Source organism: Prenolepis imparis, unplaced genomic scaffold, assembly GCF_030444845.1.
Source record: "Prenolepis imparis isolate NDT839.2.m4 unplaced genomic scaffold, iyPreImpa1.0 SCAF_3, whole genome shotgun sequence".
Taxonomy (NCBI): Eukaryota; Metazoa; Arthropoda; class Insecta; order Hymenoptera; family Formicidae; genus Prenolepis; species Prenolepis imparis.
Genome location: NW_028141161.1, coordinates 6,782,565 through 6,810,558, shown reverse-complemented (window position 1 = coordinate 6,810,558; position 27,994 = coordinate 6,782,565). Strand labels below are relative to the sequence as shown.

The window sequence follows — 27,994 nt, the reverse complement described above, 5'->3', positions numbered from 1 at the left end:
TCAATACATTTAAATAATCATCTTCTTTTAGCAATTTTAATTGTAAATTTCTCAAAATTGTGACGCGATGAAATAATTTAAAACTCGGAATCGTATTTAGTGTTAAAAAAATGATAGTGTTCGAAAAAAAGTTATATTTATTGTTAACCTGTGTAATCATTGAAAACTGTAAGTTAAGACAAAGAGAAAAACTATCATAAACGTATTATATTTAATAATTTTAATGAAAATTTAGGATATTCAAATAAAACATATGTGAAAATTTCACATATTTTCCCGACTTTAATATTTTCAAATTTTATACCACATGACAAAAAATGAAATAAATAATTTTTCTCTCTTTCTCTTTCTCTCTGAGAGAACGAGACAATGTTTTTGATAGTATATAAACTAAATTTTGACGTTTAGAATGAATCGTATATTTGCAGTATTTAATCGCATAACTGCGCGAGCGTGCGAACGAGTCTAATGCCAATGTATTTCTGCAATATAATGTGTTATACGCTGGCGCTTTCGCGAATCCGATGATACGTCGATAATATTGTTAAGCTTCAAAAATCGGGCGCATCCGCGCTGACGATGATAAACGATTCTGGCCAAATAAATGCGAAATCCATAATCACGCATTTGCCCGGTAAGCCTCGAAACGAAATTTGCGCCCGCACCGCACTCGATCATTTGGGATAATTGGGTAAACATCGTATATAAATAAAACTTTATTGGCGAACACACAAAGTCACCATTCGAATAATTAAGTGCGAAATGATCCGGCGAGTTCGAAATCTCCCGTCCGTCTATAAACGTCCAATAAAATGTTAAAAGAATTGGAAAGCTCTCTCTCTCTCTCTCTCTCTCTCTCTCTCTCTCTCTCTCTCTCTCTCTCTCTCTCTTTTGTCTCGTTTCGTTATTTAAATTTCAAGATCGCGTGTTAATCGAGAAGACGAGGGGGACTTTTTGAAAGGGAATCGCTTTAGTTGACAGTCTCTTAAATCGCAATTGTTCGGAAAAGCTTCTCCTACGTAATGCTATTATACCTTTGTATTATTTTGCCGGAATAATGTCCAAGAAATCACATCAGTTGTAAATATTCGCGCTCTTCGAGATGTAAAATATAAATTTAAGGGGATCCTAAAGTTGGTTCTGCCGTACCGACAGAAAGTGAGGTTAGAATCGACCATAAATCTATTGAATATAGGCGATATAGGCCCATTTCTACCAACATCGGTTAACTTTAATACCTCCGGTTAAACTATCTTTGTCTCTTTTTAAAAACGTAGCTGAAAAAAGACAAAGATATAGTTTAACCGTAGGTTAAAATTAACCGACGTTGGTAGAAACAGGCCATAGTCAATCAAAATATAAAGAGTATACAACTAGATTGATTAATCCTTTCGCACAATTAAAGTATTAATATTAACAAACGGCGAAGCGTTTCAATTTCAGGTAAAAAACAATCTGTATAGCCAATAAATAGATTTATGGTCGATTCTAACCTCACTTTCTGTCGGTACGGCCGAACCAACTTTAGGATCCCCTTAAAAGATAAATTTTTATAAAACAAGAAAAAAAGAAAGAATATTTCTTGCACAGCCATATGTTGCGTGAGATTGTTTCGCAAATCGGATCCCCTCTATATGTGTGTGTATGTATAGGTAATCCGATATAAAATAATCCATCGATCTATAGCTTGGACAAACATTACGAAACGAAACGACGACGATCAAGTTGCTCGACGACATTCTCTTCCTATTTCGGATCGCGTTATTGCATCCCTGTCGTTTCGTCTCATTAGAGCACTCAGCTATACACACATATATGTATAGAGTAGGCTAGCTCTCGCGATGTGCATCGATTCGTCATCAAAGCGCCCCGCAATTCCGCCAAACAAAGTTGGATCGTAATGGCGAGTGGCTCGCGTGTCCGTAGGTTGTGAAGCCGGCGCGTGTATACACGTTTCTGTGCTATATGCCAACGTCATTTCCACGTGTGTAGCTACATCGGATTACGCCGCGGCAGTTCCGATGCTTTCCCGCGTACTCGGGATTTATTGAATCTTTTCAATCTCATTGGCGCTTTTTACCGTCTCGTTTTCCCTTAGCTTTCTTTCGTTTCCCGCGCAACAAACTGCTTTAATTCTTTTTTATATATCTTTATATCGACATGAGAAAGAGAAAGAAAGAGAGAAGGGCAAGAGAAGGTGGGGATGAAATAATGGAATCATGTAATTTTTATTTTTATTTATTATCTCTTTAAAAGAGTTTCCTTTTTTTTCAGCGAAATCTCGATGTGAGCTTATCTATCTCTTTTCGTCGCATTTTATCCATAAATTTGAATCTCTGAAAATCTCCAAGCTTATTGAGTTGCAGCTGGGTGCCGCACGATTCACACTTATTTATGTAAATTTTCTTGTTACATATTTCTCGATATGAACATGTATTACTGTACATCTGAGAGAGGATTTATTTCCCGCGAAGCATAATAAAATCCTCATCCTTCTTTTCCTGTTTTTCCTTCTCTCTTTCTTTATTTTTCTACATTTATTCTACTTTGCTCTAGTGGATATTCCTATTTGTCCATCTGTTCTATCTGCCCCTGTTTCCTTTTCCACTATGCTCCATTCTGCTTTTTATTCCATTCACTCTGTGTATTTCTCTCCACCAGTTTATCTCTCTCTTTCTTTTTCTCTAATTTCCTCTCTCTCTCCCCTTCCTTTCGCTCAATCCATCTATTTCCCTGTCAACGAGTACAAGGAGCAGGAAAGTCGGTAATGTCGGACATATATATCGCGGGTTTCACGGGTCGGCTGTCAAACTCCACTCGGGACTTCCTTTTCCCGCACTCGTGTGACGCGCGACATCGCGAGCCGTTTTGTTCTGCCATATTGTCGGGAACTATCTCGACGATGCGTTTTGACGACTGCGGCCCGTCCGATGCACGAGCGGTTCCGGTTTCCTCGGGTATCCAGCAATTCTGTTTGTCCCTCCCTCCCTCCCTCTCTCTCTCTATCTCTCGCTCTCGCTCTCGCTCTTTCACTCGTTGCAGTCAGTCGCACATTTATCGCGCAAATTTGGATCGCGCTGTGCGAAAATAGTCCGGAAATTTAATTCTACGCTTAATTTACTTCATCTCGGAGAGATATACGTTACTGATGTAACCGAGCGTAGATGACTTTTATAGGAGCGAAACAGAGCGCCAATTTTTGATTATCATTTTCATCAGGCGGAGAGGTGTGAGAGGAACTACAATACGGAAATAAAGTTTATTGAGAGAGAAGGGTTTTTATTTTTTCTTCCTTCTCGTGTCGATACTGAAACTAATTATCTTTTAAAGAGAGAAAGAGAGAGGGGGGCAGATATGTATCTTAAAAGGTAATCGATCATCTCGGTTCTTTCCTCGCTCCTCCCCAAATCTTTTAATTTATCAAGTCTCAACATACAAGAGGGGATACTACAAAGACTTCGTAAATTTCTCTGAAATTTTTTTGTTTTGCGAAAATTAATTATACCTTCGAAACTCGGCAGGCTTAATTCCCAAGTATAAATGATGCTTCCGTTTTTGCTTCCTTCGAATGTCTTGGCTCGCAAAAAATCGTAAAGCAACAAATTGATAAATCATAATCAAGCAGAAATCATCTTACAAAGAGAGAGAGAATCTCGTCTTTCATCCGCTCTTATCTTTATATTTTATTATGTTTTCTAAATTTATGTAAAACCTCGGTGCACAGACGGAATGTAAGGGAAAAAGATGTACGTAATGTACGGCCGCTCTCGACTCTCCGAACGACCCTTCCTTCTGGAAGGAAAGATCGACTTGGAATTTGAAGAATAAATTCCCGATAGGGAATAAATTCTATATATATCGATCGCCGGCTTCGTGTATGGACCGGCATGTATACACGCGCGGATAAAAACCGAGGAGCTGCCATTACCGGGTGATTGATGGAGCGTTTGGGGTGGAGTTGCGGTGAATAAAAAAAAGAAAAAAAGAGTTGGTAGCCTCGGTCGAGCGGCACTCGCCCTGAGTGTACGCGCGAACGGTGGCCCACGGTGGTCAAAGTAAATATCCATTGTTGATTGTCGCTCAGAGATTGTTTTCCGAACGCATTGGTGATTCTGCGTACATACCTTCGTTGAGCATCGCGAGCGAGCGCGATCCGCATATGTAGAGTCACAATAGTCAGTATAAGTCAGCATCCTCCTCGTAATCCTTCTATCAATGCGTAATTTTTCACTGTTTCATACATCAGGTACCAACTGCATGTTTTAGATACTTTATACTGCGATAATTTCTTATAGCAGCTGCTGAACATCGAACATTCTTTCTCATTATACATACATATTTTAGGAGATTTTCGAGTACAATGGCTCTTTGTATTTTGCTTCGGTGGAGTTTCGACATTTTTAAAGTTGCCTTAGATAAGAAAGTCTCGTTAGTACACATCCATATGTACATCAACCGGTGTTTAGAGTAACTAGCACGATTGACCAATCAGAGAATCCTAATGTTCAACTATCAATTAGCAATATGACCTATCTATAGGGATATTTATTCATTGATAGAAGAAGGGTTAAATACATATGTAAATCTTTCCCAAGCGGAGAGAAAGAATTATATTAGGGGCTTATCGGGACTTGATCCGAGGACCTTTCTTTCAGTAGACAGCCACTCTTCTATTGAGCCACTCATTGCCCCATTCCATCGTATTATTTCTGCTCGCTTACATATTCTCTGCACATATGTATATCTATAAAGAGTGGTGAATTAGTGACGTATGTGTAACTTGGAAGAGAGATTCACGATACTCTGTTCTCTTGCAAGAGAACAGAGTCAACATTGATGCGAGTTCGAACGTTCTTTAAAGTATGATAATAGAGTTCCGTTCGTTTACTGAGATAACGAGATCCAAGGATAAAAGTTACAAAAGGATATCAAAGTCACTTAGACACAAACGCGAGAGAACAAATATTTTTACAAGATACTCTCTCTTCCAATATACATATAAGTACAATATAAAGATAAATTAACGTGTGAAGAGCGTCAATGTACCACGAAGTGGTGCCAATCAGAGAGACGGATCGCGACTATTAGTGGATAAAGTTGAAAACTAGGTGGATGTTGGTCTATGTCGCGTGGCCGAGTTTTACTGCGAGATTATTGCGGCGTGCGCGCGTATGTATGTGTATGTATGTGTACAGGTGTGCGTACGGGAAATACTTCTCTACTCACCGTTACCGCACGCGGAGGTAATTGAATCCGGCGATGAATTGAATAACGGTGCAACCGAATGCTGCGAAGTGGATCAGATCGCGCGCCGTCGGTCGCTATTGCAGCGACGTGTTGAAAATAAAAGAATAGGAAACGAGAAGGGGCTCGCGGTCGTATCTGACGAAGAAGTATTGTTGAGGGGAAAGTTGGCTAGTCATTTCGTGGCTCGCGCCAGTTTTTTCCGTAAATTTATCTCTCGAATATTTTTTTTTCTCCGCGCGTTCTGCAAAAGTTAAATAGATTGGAGTAAAAATAACGTTCGCAAAACTACAATAATATACTATACAATAAATCAAGGAAAATCATTTTTAAAATCAATGTTTAATTGGGATTAACGTTTAGATTCAGTACGTCAGATTAATATTTGCTGCGCTATATTTTTTAATCTAGATTTTTTTATTTGCTGTACGATACGAAATATAATCCTATTAATTGAATTCGAAATATAAATATGAAAACACTGATGATCAAGTTTTTAATAATCCATTTTTAGATTACAAATCGGAATCGCGAATAGAGATGAAAGGGTTAATATTTAAAAGGGGTGGCTTTTAGTTTATGAGCCGAAAATCTTTCGCGTACGATGGTTTTTTTCAAATTACCGAAAAAGCTTCCGCGGAGAATCCGCGTTACCGTTCGCGGTATAAAATCGCGTTCTGCGCGTCAGCGAGTTTTCCACCGCGCGGATTAGCGCGATTTTCGCGCCAGGTGATTATCTCGCGACGTCCGTCCCGGCGACGCGAAACGATAAAAGCTACCCCCTTTTTTTTCCTCCCCCAAAAAACTTTTCAACCGCAGAATGCACGATAATGGCACGACGATGACGACGGCGGTACCGATAAAATTTGATGGCAAATAGTTTAGTGGAAAATGGCTCCTATCTTTCTCTCGAGGGGAAAATGGCTATTCTCGAAAATGTAATCAACCTCCTCCTCTCGGGGAAGGGAGGTGTGAGAGATAAAAAACGCAAGAAATTTCTCCCTCTCTCTTGTGGTATTTTTTGCGTAATCGTATAAAACGCTTTGTATCTGTTACTGTTTATCTTACAACGCGGATACTCTACTCGCGAGAAAAATAACCCGGAGAGGTGAGCAGGAGGTAGTCGAAGGAGAGTTATCGTTATAACCGATACCGCAAGTTTTATTTTCACGTAACAAATATAAATGGCGAGCGCTCGCGAAATTCGACTTAAATTTCTGCCACTCATGATCGCGAAAATAGCCTATTCCACGATCGCCGATCGCCGATATTTTTCAACCTGGATATTTATTCGCTGCTATCATGGAGCGTACGTGCCTCATGTGTGTTCGCTATATCGCGACGTCGATCGCCTCGCTTAAAGTGGTAGCCGTCGATTTGGATGGATTCTATGGGGTGTTAAAAGAATACAGGATCTTTCTCAATTTTCACAATTATCGAGAGATCATTATGTTTTTTTTCGCGTTACATTAGATTACATTACATTGTTCTGTCTATTCTTTCTATAGAACCTTTGATCAATCTTGAAGCTGATCTTGCACCGACAAAGATACCCTAGGTATATCGAATGAGGCAATTTGCATTACGCTGAAGATGCATCGACTTGAAAATGCCTAAAAATAATGTTCTGTTTCTTATCAACGTGCTTCGAGACACCCGGTAGATTCAGTTAGAATGTTGGATGCTTTCGAGAAGCGTCGGCGTGAATTTCGCCGATGCGTTTCTCTACTTGGATACCAAGCCTCTCGCCATTGTTGAGCGTACGTGACCACGTGCGCCAGCTCGCATTAAACTTAAATTAAATCGCGCGTCGAGGGAGAAAGAGAAAGAGGGAGAGAGGGAGATGGAGAGAGAAGTACTGAAAGGGAGAACGGTGGTGGAACGAAGAGAGATGAAGGGAGAAGAGAATGGAGCTGGCTAAAGATACACAGAGTGCACTCTGCAGAGACCAGTGCATCGAAAGACTCGCCGCATTTCCCCAACCTGCTTGCTGCTGTCGTTGATGCCTGTGGTAAATGCGCGGTACAACATACGGTACGGCGGATTTCATGATAAAAATACGGAATTAGTGCCAGGAGGGCACAGTATAGTACCTCAGCTCGGCTATTATTAATGCACGTTCATGAAATTGTGAAGCCGCCCGCAGCACGAACCGTGTAATCATGTTTACTATAATATATATCGCGAGCTTTTAATTTCTCATAACGGGGCACTAAACCCCCGGGAGGGGGGAGACGAGAGCTTACCACAGATATCACCGCGAAATGCAGCATAATTGATACTCTTAGAATACAATCGCGCGATTCTTTCGAAAAATATGCGAAATATCATATAAATTATATAACGTCAATTTATGTTTTGTATGTTGAAATATACAGCTGGAATTCGATGGGATTATCTAATGGTTTATTTTGTACTTCCGCGTTTTCGACGGACGAATATTTTAATGCCGGTCTGCAAATAAGTGCGAGTGAAAAATCTGTATTTTCGCCGAATTATTAGCCCGACGGAAATAAATTTCATTTATAATACGTGCCACTCTTTTTTCATCTTTTTTTTTGCTTCCCGAATCACCGCCATCGAACGCATAATAATACGGCGGTGGGCAGCGAGGGGGAACATCCCCTTAAAAAAAAAAGGAACTGCTCGCTTATTCTTTTTTTTTTTTTTGTAGAAGCAGCATTCTCCCTCTGAAAAAGAGCTGTACATACCCTTTCGGCGTCTAACGGAGGAAGGAAAATGGGAGGAGGAGGCGGCGAAATGACCGGTCGATCCATTTTCTTCGGTCGCGTCTGTTCGTTATGTCTTTTTCCACTTTTCTCTTTTCTCTCCGCTGGTCGCCGCTCAAAACAATGGGGTCCCGCGTCCTGCAGGGAAAATATTCCCGCTCGTTCGCAAAAAAGCCGCCCGGCTAGAATAAACAGCAGCCAGAGCACCAGTAGTAATCGGCGCGAGTATATCGTTATGGAAAGGGTGGAGGCAGGGGTGAAGGGGTAGAGGCATTGCGGGAAACTACCTCGAGATAGTTTGAATTTATTGGCTCTTGTTTCGTGACGCGCGCCAAAGTTACAGCGTCTGATATCCAGACAGCTAGAAGTGTTTTCGAGAAAGTGTCCCGGAGAGATTATTTTTCCCCGAGAAAAATTTCTCTTCTTTTTTTTTTCTTTTTGGAAAATTAATTATTTTTTCTCCACACACACACACACACACACACACACACACACACACACACACACACACACACACACACACACACACACACACACACACACACACACACACACACACACACACACACACACACACACACACACACACACACACACACTCGGAACAAGATTGATTATTTCTTTCTCGGAAAGACACTACGTGTCCCGCCCCTTCTCGGGTCCCCCCTCCCTCCTCCCCCGCGGAGTCCCAGCGCCCTGTGATCCTTTTTGCGGTTTTCCCGCATGGTGGAAAGCTCGTAATTCTTCTGACGACATCGTGAGACGTTTCATTAAGCTTCTCTCCCGCCAGTCTCAATTTATTAACGAGCCGCACCTGGATAAATAAATTATCCCCTTTGGAAATTCGGCGGCTCGATTAATCGCACGAACAATCGACGCCCGGACGCGTTATTCCACGTGTCACGATTAATCAATCGCCGATTAATTACGGTAATTGACGAACAGGAGGGCCCGTTAATTAGTCGCCGCGATTATCGCCGCGGAAATTAGCGCGGCTAGCGTTTCGATTGTGAGAAAGGTATAGCCGATTGTGCGCGATCACAGCACAGCTTTCAGGCGACACATCTCTCTAAATTATTATTAAAAATATAGAATATTAATAGAAGCAAAAGGCTATTTATGTTAAAAAAATTTATAATATTTTTAAATATTAATAGCACCGCACAATTTGTTTATTGGATTCTATTCGATATATAAAAATAATTGGCAGATGAGTAAGTAATATGAGTATACAGGATGTTTCTAAATAAGTGTGAAAAACTTTAGGAGATGATTCTTTGTCGAAAATTAAGTGAGGTATATAAATTACTCCTACACATTCCTCCCTGAGGAGTTACACTTCTCCAAAGGGAAAAATTATTTTTATTTTTTCTTTTGAAAACTTGTGATTTTACGAAAAAAAATAAAAGAAAAAAAGTTTCTAAAGGAATCAAGCTTTCTAAACGCATATTTTTAGATGATCACATTCCGGACCGTTAAAAAGTTAAAATTTCTAATAAAAAATGGTTGTTAGTTTCATCCTCTTATAACGATACGAGAAGATTAAAAAAATATTAATAAATATCCTTTTTACTTAGTGGAAAATATCCAATTTATTCAAAAAATGAAAATCAAATTTTATTTTTTTTATTTGTCTAAAATTTGAGAAATCATTTAAAAGCTTAATTTTTACCTCTCCCTTTTTGGGGGAGTGTAACTCCTCAGGGAGGGATATAAGAGTATGTGTTTATATGAAAAACCCCCTTTAATTTTCGACAAAGAATTATTTCCTAAAGTTTTTCACACTTATTTAGAAACACTCTGTATAAGTGGTAAAGATGTGGTCTAAAAAATAGTCTCTCTTTCTAAAATCGGAGTTTTCACTGCAATTATTTCCACGTTTCCCGAGAGTAAATGTAAATTGTTTTCGTTGGACTCTCTCCAGCAGCGAGTGCTGACGTTTCCGGAAGATTATTAATAGCTCATCTCAGATAAACTTTCCTTCATTGTGACGTGAATGATAAATAAGAAGCCTCCTATATAATAATTACCACACTTTGTTCCGCGTCTCATAATTATCCGTCCGAGGCGAATGAAATGATGAAAATAGCGAATAACGTTGATTTGACATCCGCGATGTGCACCTGTATTAATGAATAATTCGCTTCTCGTTATAATTAATTGATAAAATAAATATTTCGTTTCATTCCCCGCGAATGTAAGCGAATGTTGAATAATTAACACTTATTTCAAGTTTTTGCTCGACATTTATTAATTTATTATGCAAATTATCCCCCTTGTAAACTATTTTATGTTTTGTAATTATTACTTAATTCTATTATATAATTTTGAATATAATTTTAATGCCGCTTTATCAGTTTATTTGTTGCTTGTTAATAAAATCGTTACACGGCTTCGACGGAGGATATAAAGTTACGAGAAACGCAATACTTGTATAGTATACATACATATATAATGTGTGCTCTATTTACTCTCTAACGTTAACAATCTGTCAATTAAATAGATTTCGATGTTCGATGCAATTACATTGATTACACGCGAATGTCTGGAAAATGTGAGCCGCTTATCAACTGCGAGCGCGCAAATAATCTTCGTTTAAGTGATTTTGGCCCCGAGAGAAACTTTGAAAGAAAGTAACCGGAGAAGATCTTCCCACACCAAACCCCCACGCCGGGGAGTCCTTTTAATTAATTAATTAAGAGTTTATCTCCGCGTCGAGAGTTTATCGTTGTGATCTAATTAACGGATTCGAACTCGTTTGGTCGAACTCGCCTCTTTCGGGATTTATTTATCAGAAAATATAAATGTTGATCTTGCCGGGGGGGGCGGGGGTTATTCGCCCGTAAATTGGATTAATAAAGGAGAGACTTTGTCTCTCTCTTCCGGTTGCGACACGGACGTGAAAACGCAGCGTAACGGGAAATATATTAATTAATAGTTTACCTTGCCCGCGCCGTTGAATAAGTTTGCAGTAAACCGCTGTAAACCAATTAACGGTTGAACAGAAATAAGCGCCGGTGCTTCCTGTATATTTGCATTACAAATGTGGAAATAGTTTTGTCTCGTTGATGAAGAAGAAACTTTCAAAAAAATTATTTGCATTTGCATCACAAAATTTTATATTAATTCGTTAATCAATACTGTGTCTATATATTACGCTTGTTACATATAATTACGATATAATTAATCAGTTTAATTATTATAATGCCTGAGTACAGATATAATATATATATATATATATATATATATATATATATATATAAGATATACCTATAATAATTACTTATTAGTACTAATGAGAAACTCGATGATGAAACTATTTGCCAGAGTATATATTAAGGTACGTGTATTCGATTTTTAATTACGATATGATGAGAGAAGATCGATTTTGCCGCGGTGCCTTATTATGTGTCGTGTCATCATCATAAGCGGCCAGCCTCGATAACACCGACCATCCTATATATATACTGCTGGGCGAATAATTAGGGAGATTAATTAACGAAATGCGGGAACGGATTGGCAGGTGCTTGCGACAGGATTACGCGCGACGGATTTAATAATCCGGTTCGACGTGTCGGTCTGAACGTCTGCTGACGTGCGAAATGCAGTTTCCGATCACAATTGGTGGTCGTAAAAAAGTCGGCGGAAGCTTTCGAGGATTATGGACAATAGCCTCGGCGAAGGAAGGAACATCGTCCTGCCAAGGACAAAGGAGCGAGATCGCTCGATTCTTTCGAACTCGAAGTTCGGTGATCCCCTTTTCGTCGCTTCGTTCGCAATTATTTTCCTTTTCTTTTTTTTTCCTTTACCCTCTACCGCGTGCTTTACCTCCCTTTCTCTCCCCTCCCCTCCCTCTCTTCAGCCATCCCTGGATGTATAAATGGACATCGCGATTAAACGGGCGGACGAGAATTGTTCGGACTCATCGCGCTACCGAACAAAGGCCGCGTTTCGTATTTTTATTTTTCGTCCCGATGCCCAGCATGTTGTTATCAGGAGGAGACAGAGCGACACGAGAGAGCGTCTGGCAAACGGTTGAGTTTCAGTTCGATGATAACCATAGAAATGAGATTGTATAATTGAGTAATCACAGGAGGAGAATGCAGTGCCGTAACTAGGCAGGGGCAACAGGGGCACAGGCCCAGGGCCCTGAACGAAGAGGGGGGCCTTGAAATGAAACTGAACAAAAAAATTGTTCAAATATATTTTCAAATTTTAAATTTTAAATTGGAGAAGAACGATTATCCAATCTTTCCATAATTTCGATTAAATATAGTATTGTTAAAGATATTAATTATGATGATATAATCAATGAATTTGCTGCAATGAAAGCCAGAAAAGTGCAATTAAAATAATTATTTTTATTTATAAATATGAAATAAATATGAATGATCTTATATATCTTATCTTATTTCTTGTATACACAAGAAATATCTTATCTTATTTCTTGTATACACAAAAATTATTTATAAACAATTGTTATATCGTTTTCGTTTTATTATTATTTTTCCCCCAAAATAATTAAAGGATTTAAAAATAAAACCTTGCCTAGGGCACATAAAAAGCTAGTTACGGCACTGGGAGAATGCGCGTAGAGCGCGAATTGCGTTGGGTTAATTTCACAGAATTCAGGAAAAATGTTATTTCCGGAACTCTTCAATTTGATAGATGTTTGATAGATTTTTTGAGAAAAAGAATATCGCAAACGATCAATGATATTTCAAAATTTTAATCTCTTTTGAAAAAAATTGAGATTTCAAAATTTTTGGCAAGAAGTCATTTTCACAGAGATTTTTCATCAAATTTTTTAATATAACAAATCTAATTTTAATTTAATCAGAAATAGGTTAGATTAGAATTTTGGGTTAGGGGTTAGGTTAGGTTAGAATTTTCAAGTGTGTGGGGTTAGGTTAGGTTAGGTGCAGAAAGAGGGCGGAGTCGACTTTTAAAAATCGATATCTCGAAAACTAGATCCTAGCGCATTGTAATTTGCAGCATTTTTCTTCTGATAAGAAAACTTATGAAAATGACCTATCAAGTTGAGGGGTTTCGGAAATAACATTCAAGAAATCTCGAAATTCTGTTGACCCGACCTTTTTCTACTCAAATTAGCTATGTAGCTAATTCGGAGCCTTCTTTTGTAATAGAATGAAGAAGATAGAATCGTTTTACACGGAACGAGAGTGTATGTAAAATTAGCGTTATATTCGCGAAACAATTAGGGCGAGATTGCATGAGTGGATGCGCAAGTGACTCGTCTCGCGCGAATTTTCTTGATTTCACGATTTCTTGCTTTCTCGGAGAAGACTCCTCTCGGACTCTTAATTCTCTTGCGAGAATCCTTTAATTTTCAATGTTAAATGACTGCGCAATCGGGGTTGACTACGCTTGAATTCACTCTGTATACGGATCGTTCTTACTATTTTCTTCCAGCGAGCTCGGTATAAATCTTTCATCTTCGCCGACCTCTAGGCGTCGCGACGCTTTTGACAGCCATGATTTGAGAGCGAAATTTAGGTTGACGTAAAAATGTAACTCGATTCAGTTAATCCTTTCATCCTCGCGCGCAACTCTCTCTCCCTCTTTTTCTCTCTTATTTCAATAAAGTTCCAGTCAATCTTTCTTTCTCTCTACGTTTGAAGTCACCCGAGTTGTTTATTTACTACGGCTTAATTCTTTACAGCGACGAGCCGTATTAATCATTAAAACCGACAGCCGCGCAGATACAAGGCTTTTAGCGATGAACGGCATCAAGTCGACCTTAAATCTCAAATCGCTTGTAAGTATCGCCGTCAGAAACTTGCAGATCTGCGCCAGGCTTTTAACCGTCATATTCTACTTCTCCAGCTGAATACCGGACGAACCTCTTTCTCGTCTCTCGCTTCAACCCCCATCCCTTTCGCGTGATCGCGAGATCCGCTGAAGTGCACGTGACCTCGATGTTACGTTCCTTTCTTCGCTGGCTTGCTGTCTCTGGAAGGGACTGAATTACGAAGAAACTGCGAGAAATCTGGGTCTTCTCGGTATTTTTATGTAAAATTTACTACCCGCGCGTTATTAACGACTTGTGTGTATATAAAGGGATTTTTGTTTTTGAGTGTTTCTCTGGTACAGTTCATTTAGGATGGAATTTACAAACTCAATGTAGGTTTAGATACTCGTACAGTCGATGCGAAAAAGGGGTACATACATTCTTGCAAGAAAAACGAAGAAAAATTGAAACGTATTACAAAGAAAAGTTAAAAAACTGAATAGAATAAAAGGATCAATATTGAAAATAATCGACCAAACTAGCACAAATTTTTTACACTTTATTAAAAGTTACGACGTTTTGACCATATGGTTGTGGTCCTTTTCAAGTATACACTAAAATAATACAATTGTTGAAGTTCACGTATGAAATTGAGGTTGATTCGTCCATCAGTTTTCTAAATACAACGATCACTCGCGTGGATAATATACTTATTACTAATTGATACAGGAAACCTACTTCATCTGGAAGATATATTAACTTTTTCTCTAACCATCCTCTAAAATATAAGATCAATACTATTTATAATCTTGTAGATCATGCAATTTTATTATCACATGATAGATTCCACCATAGTAATATTGATTTAGTATACGATATTTTACTTAACAATTGTTTCCCCAAACACATTATTAAACGACACATACAAAAAAGAATTAATTTTTTAAAAAATCGCAATCACAATAACGATATAGATTTGAACCAAGGGAAATTCGATAGGACGTCCTTTCTGTCACTCCCATATGTTAAAGATACGAGTCAAGATTTATGTCGAGTTTTACGTGGAGTTGGCTTGAACGTCGTTTATAAAATTAATAAAAAACTAAATATGTTAATAAAACGCGGCAAAGACAATTTACATAAAGATGACCGAACGAATGTGGTATACAAATTAGATTGTAAAGATTGTAATGCATCATATATTGGACAAACTAAAAGACATTTAAGGACTCGTACGAACGAACAGTTTAAAAATATTAAATTACATGAAACAAATCACTCTGTTATAAGTAAACACAAAATAAATTGTGGACATGAATTTGTTTGGACTAAACTCAATATATTACATAATGAGAAACATGTGCGTAAAAGAGAAATTGCGGAAATGTTCTACATCAAAAAATTTAAGAATACAATTAATCTTCAAAAGGACACTGAGAGCTTAAATAATATTTATGAAATAATAAAGGTCGTGTAATAAGTTTTCTAATATTATTAGTTATTGACAAGGTTTCTTACTGACTTAACGTACTCGCCTTTAATATTGACAACATGTGTGAGCGAATCTTTTATTTGAACATGCTTGTCTAAGATTCACATTTATAACGTATGTACTCTTTTTATATCCAACTTATTCTATGCATATTACTATCTTTAAACCGTTTAGATTTATAAGTTTAATTTTCAATTGTATTATTTTAGTGTATACTTGAAAAGGACCACAACCATATGGTCGAAACGTCGTAACTTTTAATAAAGTGTAAAAAATTTGTGCTAGTTTGGTCGATTATTTTCAATATTGATCCTTTGATTAATTTACTAGCGATATTTAAAGAATTTATTGTCTGAATAGAATAACTTAGTTTTTAAATATACAATTTTCTTCTTTACAATTTTAATGCTCAAATTTTGAATACAAATTGGAACGTTAATTAATTAAACCTATTTAACCTATATATAGCCCTCTCTTCTAGACTCTTTCTCTTTATGGGCGTTTAGCGAATCGAATTGTAAGATTTTTAATGTAATTATGCAAAATTTTTATTTAAACAAATAGATAAATAATGTTTCTTGTTAAAAATACATATTTTTAATAAAAAATCAAAATAAAAAAATTGCAAAAGATATTAAAACAAATATAGGCATTTTTATCTTTACATCTGTCACATTTTCGACGATTTTTGGGGGAATTTTTATTTTTGTTGCGTTATGAAAAAAAAAAAATTTTTTTTATAGTAAAAAAATTCGATGCCTAAATTCAGATGTGTCACTAGTAGCAAAAAAATAAACTTTTTGGAGATTCCCTCTGGGGAAAAAAATTTTTACAATGTTACAAAGTATCCTATATTTTTCGATTTACTAGACTTCTATAGAATCTTTAAATACCTTTTTATTTTTCAACTGGAAAATTTAAATTTTAAAACAATCGGATGTATAGAAATGTTTCAGTAATCGCTCAAAGGGTTTGAAGTGAACGATAGATACATTAAGAATTGAACGTATATAGAATAGAATCGAATGATTGGTTATCAGCAGCGACCCGTGATATTACGACAGCAATATTCTGGTTCGCTGTTGAAGACTCAGGTCGGCAGGAGTCACAAGCATTACAGTTTGTAAGCCCTGTTTCTCCGTGCCTCTAGTTAGCACGAAGCTTACGGAAGTTTGTAACAACTCGCTTAAATGGCTACGTCCTCGGTTAATTCTTTCGCCATCGGCTTATAGGTATTCCTTCTGTTCCGCGCGCGCCTCGTGACAGGGATCGCTTATTTCCGCTTGTTACTCTTCGCCAAGTTCGCTGCGATACGCCTCGCACAAAGGATTAATGTCTCCGCGCGGTGATCCTTTCGTCCGGATATCTCGTTATTGTCGTAGCAGTATCTTCGGTCTCTTGTAAAGGAGCTGCCGACGAGCTGCGATGTTTCGCAAATATTGTGCCGACGCAAAATTGTGTTATTCAAGCAGCGAGCTCCTTGTGCTCTTCAAACGTCGATCTAAATTGTTACTGTAATGATATCGCGCGCATATTGCGGAATTTTCGCTTCATGACGATAAGGTTTACATTGCGATAATAATTTCAACAAAATACCGACTGTACACTTCTCTTCATTGTTCTCTCTTTATTGTTGCAGATTGGGCCAGCGAGGAAACCCGGCCATCCTGCCTTGGTAAGGATCTTCTTGTTTCCAAGTCCTTTCAAGTCGAAATTCAAATTTCCACCTCTCTCTCTATCTATCTATCTAACTGTAGAGAATATGTAAGCGAGCAGAGAGAATAAGTGGGATAGGACAATGAGTGGTTCAGTGGGCAGAGTCTACCAAGAGGAAGATCCTAGGATCGAGTATGACTCTGACATTTTTTCTCCGTTTGGGAAAAGCTTACACTTACACCATCCATTTATCTCTCCGGAAGAGCTATATATCTCGGTGTAGGACTTTGATAGTATTGTAATTGGAAATCACTATTATTCCTCGATTCTTCAGTTCGCGCCAATTATTATAATTAATTGTTACTATGGTGAAAATTTGCGTCGCGTCGACGATTCAACACGCAATGCGAGAAATCGCATGAACGCACACAAATCGCGTTACCCGATTCTCGTTCATTCGCGAAAAGCTGCGAGAACCGGCAAAAAGCTTGTACGTTAAGCTTGCGTGAGATGCGGAGATGTTCGCGCGCTTTGTGATTACATCGTTTGACTGCACAAGCGAATCTACTCACAAATATTAGTAGTATAACTGCAATTTATTAATTTTAATTTAAAGTTTACTAGAAGATAATATCAGAAAGATAAAAGTATAATGAATGATAATTATAAATTATCCATGTATCATGTAACTATCACAGATTATATACTTGGCAGATATACGTCAGCTTTTTACGAGCATATTAGCCGGATATTGTCGGAAACGCGCTATCGGGAAACATCTCATATATCTAAGATCGTTCGTTGGACCGTAAAATTGGATAAGAAAGATTCGAGTCACCGGAGCGCGCATGGTTCTTAATAGAGTCTTTTTGCCGGACCATCTGATGCCGCCTCTTTTTGTCTTTTAAGAACATTGTCAAGCTAAATGCAATGACGGCAAGGTTTCGTTTGGTGTCAGAGATATATAAGCGTCATAATAGCGATAATTAACGAAGTTCAATCAGGCTCCCTCTCTCTCCTCCTCCGGATCGACTGGTACTTAGTAGGTAGTCGGGTCCTTTCGGCCGGAATTGACGAACAATTTAATGATTCACGGGGAATCAAATCGTCGATTTACGTCCGCCATCCTTCGCGGAGCAATCTCGCTCCGTTCTCGAGCAATTGCGTTTCTCTATTTAATCCGCGCCCAATTAATTTCACTATTGCTTTGCTGCACAAATGCCCGAAATTGGCAAATGTAAATTATATTTTTAACACTCAAATATTTCGATACGGCTGACGCTTTTTTGACAATGCAATATCGAAATTTGTTGACATTTTTTATGTTGTACCGAATTAATTCATTATATGTAATCCGTCCATAATGAAAATATGCAGAAAAGGAGGAAATATGAGAGGGAAAGATTATTAAACAGAAAACTAAATAATTAACTAACTAAATAATTAAATTTTATATGTAAAATCAAATATAATAGTATGTGAAGTACGATTGTAAAAGTCACGATTTTCATTAAAATCGACGCTATATTAGATTACGTATACCTCGCCGACTTTTAGTTCTACTTCCTAAAGCGGAAGTGTGGTCGGGTACAGAGACCCCGTATATCTGCGCATAATCCCCGAGTTACAAATTCTATTAAGCGAGAGAGAATGGAGAAGACTGAGGGATTAAAATTACCTAGTATCTTATTAAAAGGAGAAATAGCGCGGTTTCTTTCGGTCAAATAACGAGCGGCTGCTCTGCCCCGAGGCAAAATATCTCCGAACTCCATCATATAGTTTCTAATTGGTGATTTTTCTGACGAGTAATAATTTTAAGATGAGTTCTTCTAGTCTCCCGTTTCTCAAATGGTTAACGGATATGTGGAACAATTTCTTTTTAAATCGACGTAAAACATCGATTTAATTACGACACGTCGACGAGTGGTCACGTCATCGAGCACAGTAAATACTTCGGCGACGCGGTTTTTGCCCTTCAAGTCTCAGCTTTAATTCGTGCATTCTCCTTTTTGTCGCACTCGCTAGAGAGAGGGAGAGAGAGGTGATCCTTAATTACGGTTGACCGAGCGGCGATTAAACTTCGCTAATTGTCGCGCCGATGACGCCGGACTCTCCGATAAGCGCCATTCTGCAAATGCGCACTTGGATCGAGACGCCAAATCTCTCACCCATCTCTTGTGGATATGGATGGCGTATTTTTCTTTGATCGATATACAAGTATGTTTCTAAATTAGATCTAGATACATTTTTCCCGAGAGAAACTGTTTCTCTCTTCTCAATGTTGCTCAATGAGTTACATTTCCAAGATTTATTGCGTCTTTCTCTCATGAAATTCTGTGTGATTCGAAGTAGGGGAGCGTAGCGATATAGAACAGGAAAGAAAGAGAAATCAAAGGATCGAGAGGTACGAGAAAGGGGTTGGAAACGCGATTGAGGACGGGCGTGTCACAAACGGGAGATAGTCTTATCAGAATTGCCTTCGGGAATTCCACTAATTTTAACTAACAGTGGAAATATCGCGAAACTTTTGAGCGGCGAGTCCTCGCCAAACAATTTATCTCTTCATCTTTACGAGAGATAGATGGAGAGAATAAAGCCGAGAGATCGAGGAAACCAGAAAGACAGACAGAGAGAGAAAGAGAAAGAGAGAGAGGGAGACGTTTCAGACGCTCTCACCTTTAGCCTCTTACTTATCCATTTGCTTTGCGGTGTTAAGGGGAGAGGGAATTGAAGGGGAGAAAGGGACGAACTTTAGTATGCCTTTAAAATACGGTATAACCCTGGAAATTATAGCACGCCATCCCCTAGCGCAGTATGCTCGGCAGTGGCAACTTAATAAGCCGATAGGATACGATCTCTGCGCGAGCAGAGAGAGAGAGAGAGAGAGAGAGAGAGAGAGAGAGAGAGAGAGAGAGAGAGAGAGAGAGAGAGAGAGAGAGAGAGAGTGAGAGCATAAACGTAAGCTCTTTCGCGCTAATTATTTGCGATTGTGACTTCGCTGGCGAAGTGATCACGCGTGTTGATACCCCGCCCAGCCTGTTATAAGTAACCTCACGGCAGTGTTGCTGCGTCAGATTATTTTTCCTCTCAGGTATTCATCTTGTTTTAGTATAATTTATGGAAACATGACTCCCCTGACAAATAAACGTCTTGTATAATTATATTTTCCTTCCGATAGAGCGCGTCCCTTATTTACGAATCGTAAAGTTTAAAAATTGTTGATACAGTATCTTTTTTTTACTCTCACTTAACGATGTAATTTATCAAAGTTTATCAGCCGACACTAAATTTCTCTTATAATTACGTCAAAATCGTATTAAAATCGTATAATTTGCGCACCGTTTACTTGATTAAAATTCATTTAAACTTTCAAAAACACAAAATATTAATTATTCCAATCGATTTCCAGGAGAATATACATACCGTTAACTTCACGACGAGGCGCCGTGTTTCGCATAAGGGTTTTAGATTTGAATATCGTAATTACGAGACTGCATTTCCCGCGAGAGGCGATAAAGGGCTCGAATTTTTTTCTTCATATATCGTATATGCAAATCTCGACTGGCGCGCGGATTAACGTTTAGCGTTTCACCTTCCTCCTTTACTCGTTGTCCTGTACGCGTAAATATCGTTGGTATATAAACGGCTGCTAAATACGATCCCGTCCGGTTGCATCAGCTACGTAAGAAGGCTTGCTACGCTATTGAGTTTTGCTTCAGCATTTTATCGTGGCCGTAACTGGAGCAGCTTTATGTTTCATTGATAAGCTCGTAGGATGATGGTGTTCGTTATTTCATTCCTACGTTATCGTTTCGTTAACGACCAGACGAATAGACAAAATTGCTCGCTTTCTGCGACAAACTGAAAAAGCGCGAATATTAATACCGAGACATTCAATTGATCAAGCATTCATGATCAATCTTCTTTTTTTTCTATAGCGTTTACAGCTTTTGTAGGTCCCCTTGACCAGGGGAGTGACACTCTCATTGTTTTCCTCAGAATACTTGGTCCCCTTAATGACTCCAGACATCAGGTGGCGCAGGATGTTACGTGCTTGCCCATGTGATCACAATATATATAACTTTTATTTTCATTGTTGAGTATTTTTCAGTATTTTTCAGTATTTTTCAGTATTTTTTTTGTTCGCGTTTTTGAGAATAAAATAATATTAATATTTTATTTATAAAACGATGCCAACGTGTGCAGTGTGTTAGGTTGCACGTCAGGGCATTTAGCTTAGCAACCCTGGAAAAAGTTCTTTTTTCAAAAAATTCTTTTTTAAGAGATTTTTTGGAAGTATATAAGATATTTAAGTTTATTTTCTTTTCCTTGTACTCTTCACAAAGACGATGTGATTCCTTTAATTATTCAAAATTACATTCAAACGCATGATGCAAAATTATAAGAGAATCAATGAAATTCCGAAGAATTGTTTAAGTGCAGAAAAGAAAAAGTCTGCTAAATATTATGTAAACTGAAAGAAATATTTATATTCTTTATTACTTGTATATGTATAAAACAGATGATATTTATTTGTTTATGCATTACATGTATAAAATATATATGTTAAAATATATTTATACAATTTTATCAAGTTGTGTTTTCAATTAATATATTTCAATACATATATAATTATATTAATAAAAAATAAATTCTAAGATAAGTTCAAGTGACAAGCGTATCAAATAAATCGAGAAAAAAGAATAAAGTAGGTTAGTTTTGATCACGTGGGCAAGCACGTTACTCCCAGCGCCGGGGTCACTAGGGGACCAAGCGAAGCTTCGTAGTTTCACTCCCCTGCCCTTGACCTATCTCTCTACATATATCTATGATGTGCGCTTTTTTTTTTTAACATACAGGGGACTTACAGTTTTATGTCGGTTCCGAACAGTCAGATTGGAGGGGATTTTTTTGGCAAGATACTCTCTCGGTGGTTTATTGCCATTGCCTGCCGACAGATGGCAATCGAATAGATCCAAAATTAAAGTCACTAGATATATAAAGTACCGCAATCGTTCCGCCATTTTGGCTCCAGTACGCGGCTATTTAAAATTTTAGTGTATGATAATTGTACTTTAGATGTTAGGTTACAAAGTGTACTACGTACACTTTTTGACGCCATATTGGCTCCAACGTGCTAAAAAAAAAAGCATTATGGATTGCGGTACTTTATATATCTAGTGACTTTATCCAAAATATGTTTCTGATTTGAAACTGGGTCCTCGATCATAGAGAGCAGACGCACAACTTTTTGTGCCACGATCGCACACATCATAATCTCAATCATAAATTACAATTTCAAATATAAGGTTGTATCCCATACAGAACAAAAACCTCTAATGGATGTCCAGTAGACGTCCACCATGGAGATTCAAAACCTCCATTAGACATCCACGTAACATCTTATGGATCTCTACTAGACATCCATAGTTCCGCATTTACTATGTCCATTCGACATCCATTAGATGTATTCATAGATGTCATATGGATGTCATATAGAGTAATCATGTATATTTCATCAAGCTTTGATGACGAATAATGAATATTAATTAAAAGTTATTTAAATTCATTATGGATGCTTTTTTCAACAAAAATTAAAAACTAAACTTTTATTTATAAATTGATGAAATTATATTCTATCTACCAAAAGATTGTTTACAATTAGACTTTAACATTATAATTCCCTGTATTGGAATTGTATCAGAAAAATCAAACTTAATAAAAAATATTTGACATTTTCAATCTTGATAGCCGCTTTCTGCAAGCTATATATAATTCTCATGACGAAAACTTAAATACGAGATAGATAGCGCATCGCGCGGCGCATAGCGGTAAATAAAAGAACTAACGACTACTTAATGCTATTGTATAAATTTTGGCATAAAAAAACTCTTTAGCTTAGTAATAACATTTTCTTAATTATATTTTAGAATTTAATAAACATTTTAATAAAAATTTGAATTGTATATAAATTAAAAATAGAATATCTATCATACATCCATCATAAATGTCTAATGGACATCTATGATGGATTTATTTACTGTGGAGATAATATGGATTTCTATTAGAGATCTATTCGACATCCACCATGGAGATAGATGTCATATGGAGCTATGGAGATTATATGGACGTCCAATGGATGTCATGTTCTGTGTGGGATAAATTTTGAATTACTGGCAATGAGACTTTCAGTTGAATTTTCTATCGAAAGAATTGACGTCGAATAATATGTCAAAAAACAAATACGATGTAAAAATTTCATATCGCATGATATAAATGTTACACAAACAAAAAATTGCTAAATACCAAAGCGCATTTTTCCATTTGCATTTGGTTTTCCATCCGTTTAAGACGACGTTGCTTTTTTTTGATAGCGGTTAGAGTTGTTAGTAGCTTAAATTCGCGATTTAATTGAAACGCGGAAATTCCACGTGCTTGGGCGTACCTAAGCGTGAGCGATGCTCGTTGTTGAACTTTTTTAATCTGAGTAAAATGTTTACGAAGCGGTTTGCGAGAGCGGTTTGCGATCCGCTCCCCCTTTTTTTCCGTCAGCGATAAAGGGAGACGGAAGTATGCCGGAAACAAAGAAGAGCGAGCGGAAAAGAACAGAGAGAAACGAGTACGATTTTGTCTTTTGATGACGATAAACACCGGTGCGGCTTTTTGTGCAATTTGGAAATTTTTTTCACTCGAACGAGATACAAACAGGCGTACGCTGCATGAAACGGCGCGGCGGCCGAAACGAGGAGGAAGCCGTCAGGGTATGTCGGTCACCTCTCTCTCTGCGTTTTAGCGCGGAAACTCGGATCTATATTAAATCCTACTAGCGAACTGTGTTGATTTTACTGTGGCGCGGCCGTTCCGGGTTTGCTATAGGAATTGCCCGGACCGAAAAAGCCAATTCGCTTGATTGCGGCTCCGAAAATGTCCGCATTCGCGGCGTCGGCTCCGTCTCATAAAATTCGATCGATAGGCGACGAGCGCGACGACAGGCTTGCAAAAGTTTTATTAGATTACTGCGAGCGGAAAGTCACGCGCAGTTTTACAGCGCGTAAATTCGTCTTCGCAGACAATTACGGGTTAATTTAATTAAATTTAAGAAAAACCTTAATATCTATTTGTGTTTATTGAAGATTGAGAGAATAAAGAAAGTTGCCTAAATCGTACGGACTCTATAATCGGATCATTATAGCTATAAATTCATTTACTATATTTAAATATTTTTTAATAAATTAATTATAATTTAAAAACGCATTTTTATAATGTCTCAATAGTTTCGAATTATTTAATCAGACGTGTCATGCGTGAGTTTAAAAAGAAATACAATTTTCAGAGTTAGTTATTTCATGTTTATTTAAGGAAATAAAAAGCAAAAGTAGAATTTATTACATTAATTCTATTTGTTTGTAGCAATTAGCGTACTTTTAATATCATTAATTTATTTATTAGTTGATGCGGGTAAGCTAAGAAGATTAAGATATTAGAAATTATGAGGTTTTCGAAATCACACACCATTAATTTGTTAATTAGTTCATGCATGTAAGCTAAGGAGATTATATTATTGGAATTACGAGAGGTTTTCGACATTACATCACTATGCTTTTGTTTAAATCGGAAATAAGTGCGATTTATGATGATATGATTATAAGATTTAATTTTTTTTACGTTACTAAAAAAGAATGACAAAAATAAGAACAAGAATAAATAAAGGAGAAAAGAAAATTGCTTCCAAAATATTAAAACATTTTTTTAATTACATTTTTCTTTTTATTAAGATCAATATGGAATGGATAGTGAGGAAATGCGTAATGAGGGATAATAAAGTGTGTGTTATATAAATAATGGGCATTAATCATATGCGAGATATTTTTCTTAAAATATGAATTAAATACATTTGTAATTCATTTATAGAATGATGTGAAATAGATTTTTAAACATATAGCCCATAATATTTTTAATATTAAACTGTTTATTTTGTGTATAATAACCAGTAAAAAATAATTTTATTTTTTAAATCTAACAAATTGTTTTTTCTTTAATACAAATACCTGTAAGTAAACCAAATATATGTAAATGTTATTTTATAATGCGATTTAGGAAACCTGTTGCCTGATTGCATTAATTGCAAAGGTTTACAATTTTTTTTATTTATAGATTTGTAAAAATTTTCAAATATTTGAGAAAAAAAGAATATATTTATTTTTATGGAATAATATGTTACTGAAAAATATTATTTTGAATGATGTTTGAAATATATGATTTTTTTTAAAATGCCACATTTAAGCAACCTTTTCAGATAGGATTAAAAAATATGTTTATAATTTTGAGTATATATTATATTTGATTTTGTTAAGCGAAATTTCGCGAGATAATCAGAAGATCGATATATCTGTCAGTCACGGTTTCGATATATCGGGCTTGCATTTTTATTTCCCCGATCGTGTCGCTCGAGAATTCTTTGAAAATCTCGTAGAATTCCATCGTTTGTTAGAATGCTGATAAAATGCTCTCTCGCCCGAACGATATGCTATTTTTCTCGATATGCCTTTTAAATATCTCAATGGGGATTCGCGCTCGAACTTTCCATCGCCAGTTTCTCCTCTCGCTTTGCGTGCTCTCGATTGCAATCAATTCCTCTCGGGAAGCTCGCCAAGTTATTAATCGTCATTAGCGACGATCTTTCATTCCGCCTCCGCGCGCCGAAGGAAGAGAAACGGGTTGCAAACCAGCCCCCTTCCCTATCCTCCCGGAAGTGTAGCTCGTGTTTGTTGCGCTCCTCCCAGCCGGATGTAACTATCGATTTGCCTCTGACTGCAAAGAAAAATGGGAGCTACCGCGAGTCTCTCCCTCCGGAGATTGACTTTAGATTACAAGCGTGAAGTGTCTTTCTTATTTTTTCCGCTTTCTTTCCCTAGCTTTCATCCTGGAGAAAAGAAGGGAGGCACATGGAGACGCGTAATTAGTCGTCCTGAATTTTAAGCGTGAACACTCGATAGTTGCTCGTCATCAATCATTGATAATTGAAGCAGCCGTGTGAAAAGTCAGAGCCCTCTTGCGACGTCGAAAGAACATCCTCTCCGTACATGTCGCGTTACGCGTTTGCAGTTAATCATGGACGATGAACTGGCAGCTGGCAGCCTCGTTGTCGATGAACAAGCCGACTACTTGCTATAGCTCGACACGAGTCTCGCGTGAAGCTAGCCCGGAAGTTTCGTGCGCGAACTGAGCCAAAGGCGAGTGAAGGTAGTTAGAAATTCTTTAATAACAAGAGGAAGAGGACGTTCCCGCAAGGGTAGGGGAGGGAGGAGGGGAAGAGAAAACTTAATTAAGTGCTAGTGGCGGACCGGAACTTTTTTGCGGTCGTGTAATAAAAGATTATGCTAACATAAGGTATACAGGACTAACGAACGCCCGAGTTTCGCGTTGACTCTCGAGCGTGCGCGCTCGCTCGCGCCGCTTAAAGGGGAGGCAAATTAAATTACCTTGCCAGCGTATATCTTTTTTTTTCTTTTTTTTTCTCAACGGACGCGCGGATTGAAACGCGCCCGTCTATATTTCGTGGCGCCTGAGCACGGTATCACAGAGTCGCTCTTTTTCAGTCAGCTTGTAATTTAGACAGCGCGCGGGTTTACATTCGGCGAGACGCCCCGTTCCGCAACCGTGATTCTTTTATGAAGCCCCATTTGATTATCCGCCGTAGTATTCTGTAAACAATTTTGCTCAGCGAGGAATTAATACACGTAATACATGCAAAAAAAGAAGAGAGAAGGAGAGGGAGAGAAAAGATATTTAAAAGTGTTGTGAGAGAATATATGTACAGGGTGGAAAAAAAATTCAAGGAGAAAATAGATATATTTTGCTAATGAATTCTAAAATTGACACTTTAAATGCAAAATGTTGTGGTATTGGCGGGATATAACATCGGGTCTCGATTGTTATACGTGATAACAATGCGAGGACCATTCGCATTTGATTAACCTATGCATAGTCGAATCAAATTATGGCATTAAGAAGAGCCGGACACCATTGCGATAACGCCGGGATTATTATTATTCCATCGAGCATTACAGCATTGTTGTGTGGGACAAATCTATTCTCTCTCTCTCTTTCTTTCTCATTTGGATAACCTAACATTGCGCGACACGCATTCCATTCGTTACGCTCGGATACGAGAGATCGCGATTCGTGCTACGCAAAATTATGCGCGCTATCATTCCTGCCGGTGAATTAATGTAAATAGCCGCGATATAATGGCCGAACGGCGGCCGAATGACATCAATTATGTCGGCGCGCGTGTAAATAAGTGCTGCCCTCTACGAAAATTATTATAGTATGTCCGCGCGAAAAGCGCATTTAATCGCACAACGCGTTCGTCGCGTTCGTCAACTGTTATTAATCGCCGACTAATGTTAATTATCCATAGCGGATAACGTTTGACCAATATGAAATGTTTTATATATGTAATATGTATGTGTATATTTAATCGCTGACCTACAATTTTATTTAGAATTGTGAGCGTAGCTTCCTGACACCAGCATTAAGCCTAGTCTACAATGAGTCGTTAGTCGTAAGTCGTAAAAAAATTGACCAATCACAGTCGATTATTTTTGAAATAATCGACTGTGATTGGTCAATTTTCTTACGACTTACGACTAACGACTCATTGTAGACCAGACCTTATCATGCTTAATCCTACGCCAGCGCCATCAAATGTCGGATCATTCATAACTCATATCTCATATCAACTCATATCTTAAGGCTCCTGGTACCTTGTCGACCATGTCGGAATCGTGACGTCAGAGGCGAGAAAACACGCTAAAAGTTTTTAGATGCCATTTCTAAATAAAAACATATTTGCATAAAATAACACTTAAGATCTCTTTAATACACTTCTAAAAAACGCCGAAAACTATCCTTTTCCCTTTATAATCAATCGACAGCTGTAAAATGTAATATTATGAGGCCCAGTCCGTCTTTGCACATGCGCAGTCATTCCGCATGTCAAAGTCTGATATCTCGATCATTTTACGGTTGTTGATTGACTGTCAAGGGAAAAGAATAGTTTTTGGCGGTTTTTTAGAAGTGTATTAAAGAGATCTTAAGTGTTATTTTATGCAAATA

At 37.7% G+C, this 27,994-nt stretch overlaps 1 protein-coding gene across 2 annotated transcripts in view; it reads left to right on the top strand.

Moving 5' to 3' along the window:
* Positions 1–27,994, top strand: part of LOC145933321 (uncharacterized) — a 137,670-nt gene that overhangs the window by 72,339 nt on the left and 37,337 nt on the right. Inside the window, exon 2 of one of the 2 annotated variants that reach the window (XM_083032909.1) lies at positions 16,857–16,892. The exons of the other annotated variant lie outside the window; for it this stretch is intronic. The gene's annotated coding sequence lies outside the window, so the exon portion shown is untranslated. The remainder of the gene's footprint in view (positions 1–16,856; positions 16,893–27,994) is intronic. 2 annotated transcript variants of the gene reach the window in all.